Raw genomic sequence first — 6,000 nt, 5'->3', positions numbered from 1 at the left:
TCGGTTTTGTTTTGTTTTTGTGTTTTTTTTTTTAATAAACATATAGTGTATTATTAGCCACAGGGGTACAGGACTGTGAATAGCCAGGTTTACACACTTCACAGCACTCACCATAGCACATACCCTCCCCAATGTCCATAACGCAACCACCCTGTCTCTACCTCTCTACCCCCGGCAACCCTCAGTTTGTTTTGTGAGATTAAGAGTCTCTTATGGTTTGTCTCCCTCCCAATCCCATCTTGTTTCATTTATTCTTCTCCTACTCCCCAAACCATCCACGTTGTATCTCCACTTCCTCATATCAGGGAGATCATATGATAGTTGCCTTTCTCTGATTGACTTATTTCGCTAAGCATGATACCCTGTAGTTCCATCCACATCATTGCAAATGGCGAGATTTCATTTCTTTTGATGGCTGTATAGTATTCCATTGTGTGTGTATATATATATATATATATATATATATATATATATATATATATATACCACATCTTCTTTATCCATTCATCTGTTGACGGTTATCTAGGTTCTTTCCATAGTTTGGCTATTGTAGACATTGCTACTATAAACATTCGGGTGAACGTGCCCCTTCGGATCACTACGTTTGTATCTTTAAGGTAAATACCCAGTAGTGCAATTGCTGGGTCATAGGGTAGCTTTATTTTCAGCTTTTTGAGGAACCTCCATGCTGTTTTCCAGAATGGTTGCTTGCATTACCACCAACAGTGTAGGAGGGTTCCCCTTTCTCCGCATCCTCACCAGCATCTGTCATTTCCTGACTTGTTAATTTTAGGATGGCATTGTTTTTAATGACAAAATAGCACACCATTTTTTAGTGTGCCAACTTTTATTTATTACTCAGCATTTAATTTTCCAGTTTCCAGTGTTTCATTACTCTAATACCACTGCCAAAACTTTGGCACGTATGTGCCTTTAGGATATCTTTAGGATAAAACCCTAAATGTAAAATTATTAGGCCAGTCACTACTTTCACTGTGGACTCCCTGTTTTCCCATCAGCTAGAACTGATTAGCCTCTCCTGACACCACTGATACTTCTCTTGTAATAAATCACAAAATCTTTACCCTTGTTGAGGTAAAATATACATACTGAAAAGTCCCCAAATCCTAAGTGCACAGCAGCTCCAAGACATCATCAAGCGAACACACTCACATAGCCAGCACCGGGTCAAGAGAGAACTTTCCCTGCCTTGAAACTGCCTTTTGCAACCTTCACTTTTAAAAACCAAGACACTTTTTTTTTTAATTTTTAATTTTTTATAAACATATATTTTTATCCCCAGGGGTACAGGTCTGTGAATCACCAGGTTTACACACTTCACAGAACTCACCAAAGCACATACCCTCCCCAATGTCCATAATCGCACCCCCTTCTCCCAACCCCCCTCCCCCTAGCAACCCTGTTTGTTTTGTGAGATTAAGAGTCACTTATAAAAACCAAGACACTTTTAAAGAACAGAAAAAGTGCCTCAAGTGTGAGAAAGCAGAAGTGAAAGCTAAGAAAGTTCCCATGAGACAAAGTCCTGCCCTTGTCCCTTTCCTCCCCAAACCAATCCAGTGACAGAACCAGGAGCCACTGCAGGGACTGAGACCCAGTTTAGAGCGGGCTCCAGGGCTCTGAGGCTGCCTGTCCCTGGGTTTCCTGGGAGGGGCGACAAGGAACATCTTGCTTGCTTATGCGAGACACTTGAGAGGATGGCTGTGGAAGGTCAATCTTAAAGAACCCGGGCTAGCATGAACAGAAGAAAAGGGCTTTTCCTCTTTCACTTGCAACACAGCTAATGAGTGGCTGGGAAGCCACCCTGGGGAGGCTCGGAAAGGGTGGAATACTTACTGATTTTCTCATGCCCCCAAAGAAGTTTCACTTGCCATAACTAAAAAGGTAAACACTATTTTGGAGATTAAAAATATCGACATGGTGGGGGGCGCCTGGGTGGCTCAGTTGGTTGGGTGTCCGACTCTTGATCTCAGCTCAGGGTCGTGAGTTCAAGCCCTGTGCTGGGCTCCACGCTCAGCGTGGAGGCTACTTAAAAAACAAAACAAAACAAAACAAAAAACAAGAACTAAATAGAGAAAGGAATTCATCAGAGTTGGCCCTCAGATCCAGGGAGAAAACAGAAAAACAAGCTGCAGGCTGAGGCTGAAAACATGAAAGGTGGCTGTGAATTTAGGCTCAGGGCTTGCCGGTGACCACAAACATCCAACTGTTCATTCTGCACATGCGGAAAGAGCACCTGACAGTTCAAAGCTGGCAGACTCAAGTCCAAGTCATATTTCACTTGCCGGCTTCTAGCCCGAGCACTGACTCTAAAAATTTCCCCATGAGCAAGATGCCCACGACACATTTTTTGGACCCTGAGAAACAGGAATTAGAGAAATGACTTCTCTATCATGCAGTTAGCTTGGTGGTTCAGTGAATAAATATTCATTCATTCAACAAAAAACATATTCCCTTTGTGGAAAAAAGAAACCGGAGAACATCGTCGTTTGTTTCTCCAGTTGCGACACTGCCATTCGAAGAACCCATGCCACACTTGAACATCCCCCATGACTCTTCAACCAGCGGCATGGGGAGAAGTCTCTCTTTTCCACCAGCAAGAAGCCACCCCTCTGTCCAGCCCAGGGCTGTGTGTAAATATCTCCCACATCCCCCCCACCATCGCCACCCTAATATTGTGACCACCAGGGGCAGGCAACACTTACTCTGCTCCTAAAGGCGGGCTTGAGATATGTTTCTCCACCAAAGGAACTGACGGAGGCCACAAGTGCCTACGATTAGGTTGAATGCAGAGTTCTGAAAGCAGCTTCCTGGCCTTGTGTTCTCTAGCAAGTGACGTCAGGTCTCAAAACCTTGGTTTCCCCACTTGTGACGTGGGGGTAATGATAATCCCGACCTCAAAGGGTTGTTGGGAAGAATATATGAGTTTATATGTATTTTTAAGTGCTAGAAGAGCTCCTGGAACACAGTAACCAACCGTATACTGAAAACAACGTACTGCATTTTTTCAAAACCAGCATAGAACCCATTACACTCAGAATGCAGCCAATTCTGTCTGATTCCCCCAATTTCTATTCTCAGAAAGAGTAACCATTTCTGACAGAAACACATTGTGCATACACCCAGGGATCTCTTCCTCCCAGTGCTAAAAAAGACAACCCTTCACACACATCTCACCTTGAGAGAGCTCAGTCCCAGATACACACAGCCTTGGCTCTGTCACTGAAGCTCCCATCAGTCTCACATGCTGAGGGCCAGCCCCCCAGGTCCCCCAATGCCCTCCTGCAAGAGAGCTCTACCATCCTCAGAGCAGCCGGATAAGGCTTGCAGAGTAGAAGCATGAGCTCTACTATCTGTCCTCTCAGCACCTCCTGAGGTCCCCATCCCTTCGGACAACCCCCCTCTTCTGCTCTCCCTTAGATGGTTGTGATCTGTAGGTGTCATTTGTTCTTATGTTTCAGTGACTTAAATAAAAAAACAGGTACCAGTTATTTAGCACTCATCATGGGCCCAGCACCTCATGTGGGCTTCAGCAGAACCCTGAAGTAGGAACAATTACCATTCTTCTTTACAGATGAAAAAACTAAGGCATCGGAAGTTCTGAACGTTTTCCCAAGATCACTCTAGAGCCTGGTGATGGGCTCATGATTGGAGCTCAGGTCTAACCCCACAGACCAAATGCCTAGCCGCTCTGCTCTTTAACTGAAGCACAGCAGACACACAACAGGATACACAACGGTACAACATAGGGATTCGACAATGGTGTGCATCACGCTGCGCCGCCAGAAGTGTAAGCACCCAAAACCAGTTTTTACACCTATGCAGCCCAAGGTACAAAACAAAAGTCACCATCTGCTGTGAAATCAAACAAATGGGATCCTGTCTGAAGTCAGGGTGAGGGCCTGCTTCTAACACGAATATCACGAGGGGCCAAGAAATGCAACTCAAGGAGGTGGTTCCGCGACTGCTACCTCCTCATTTGTGTCATGTCTCGGGGAGGTGGAAGGCTGCACTGATGGCTGATGCCAGTGGCTTAATTCCTTTATGTGAGTGGAATTTCATCTGTCTCCTGGCTCCAAGGCACGGGCAAGCGTGGTAGAGACTGCAGGTTGTTTTTCCAACTGTTCTCCCGTTCTTCCTTACCAGCAGAACCCTTATGGTACTACAGGTGGCACTGTGCCCAGACATTTCCCAGACTTCCCGGCAGCCAAGTGTGGCTAGTAAGTCATTGGATGGAGCTTCAGGGAAAGACTGTTCAAAAGAGCTTACTCAATGGGAAGCTGCTTCTTTCCCCACTCCCTTCCTCTTCCTCCTCCCTGCCTGGATCATGGTTACAACTAACAAAGAGGTGCAACAGGCCACACGTGAAGGCTGTGCAAATGGACAGGAGCCCAGGCCCCTGACAGCACGAAGCCACCCTACAAACCCTGGACTGCCTAGCTCTCACAGGCGGCTGACTGCTATCTGCTAGTAAAGTCAAAGGCCATCTGCCCAGATTTCCTGATCTTCTCAAAGCTTGCAGGATAACTTAATAAATTCCTGTGAAATTCCTCTTTAGCGCTGATTAGCTCACTGATCTAAAACAACTAAAAGCAGCATGGTCTTAAAAATGAACAGAAACCTGAAATGGGTTTCTAACCTGTTCAGAAGGGGGAAAAGCTCCCGAAATGATTAGTCCTGAACACTGACAAATAACAGGCTTCCTTTTGAAGAACACTTTTCTTTTAGAGGGGAAACAACATCAAAGCCCTTTACTTGCACAGCAGCCCTTGCAAAGTGGCTGAATGCAGTCCTCAAATGGAGTTAAAAAGACCCCTCCTGGCTAGAAATTGGCAGAGAATCACACAACCCACATGGTATAGAAATCAACAGGAGGAGAGTGTGAGGTTAGAAAGTCACCCTTCTGGGGGCACCTGGGTGGCTCAGTCGGTTAAGCATCTGCCTCCAGCTCAGGTCCTGACCCCAGGATCCTAGGATAGAGCCTGCGTTGGGCTCCCTGCTTAGTGTGGGGTCTGCCTCTCCCCCACCACTTGTGCTCTCATGCATGCATGCTCTCAAATAAAATCTTAAAAAAAAAAAAAAAAAAAGTCACTGTTCTAGAAAATGGAGACAACAGAAGACTTGGGAATATATTTTAGAACATCAGATCAAGGAAGCTCAAAACTCGAGACCCCACCCTATTGGTTCTCTGAATTGCAGAAAGGTTCAGAGCACTAACATTTTATGATAAAAACTTCTCTCGCTAGATTTCCATTGTATTTCTCACTCTTACATTATCTTGGTCCTTACTGAGTAGAGACCAAGTCTGTCTTGTTCAGAATACTGTTCAGGACCTGCGATATTCAACATTCACTTCACCTACTGTCTTGGCCTCCTCTGCTCTAACCTCATCCCCTCCCCAACCACATCTGCTACTATAGCAAGAGTGGACCTTAAAAATACCCAACTTATTCTTATCTCCATTCTCTTCCCTCCCATCATCCTCTGGTAGTGAGGATACCGATGGAAACTAACCTCACTACAAGGGCCTTGGTGCTTGTGCTCCACTTTTCTCTATCAGCAATTCCTAAGCTCCAGGATACCAAGTACCTTGTTTTCTCTCAGTGCCTGGAACTTAGGAAAAAAAAAATCCCACATTGAATGATCAAAGGTGCCATACCATGGTATGTTAAATGTTTACTGCATTTAACATACACACATCTGTTTGAGTTATTAAATAAAAGGATTCTAAGCAGTACTTAGCATGAAGCACCTTGACTTTCCCAAGGAAACTCAAAATGCCGACGTACAGGAGCTCTTGCTTAGACAATACTTAATGTTTAGGTATGTTATATTTGTTAGTATAGGGGACTCATAGGAGTGTAAGAAACTCTCCACCATAAGGAAAGGTTTTTTTGGGGAAGTATTTTTTTTAAAAGAATGAATAAAACACTTTCTATCAAACATATCTTGACAGAGACTTCAAAGTAGCTTTGTGAATGG

Source organism: Mustela putorius, unplaced genomic scaffold (genome assembly GCF_011764305.1).
Source record: "Mustela putorius furo isolate JIRA1106 unplaced genomic scaffold, ASM1176430v1.1 tig00000281_pilon_pilon_pilon, whole genome shotgun sequence".
In the NCBI taxonomy this organism is placed as follows: Eukaryota; Metazoa; Chordata; class Mammalia; order Carnivora; family Mustelidae; genus Mustela; species Mustela putorius.
The sequence above is the reverse complement of the archived record's forward strand: the minus strand, read 5'-3'. Positions refer to the sequence as shown.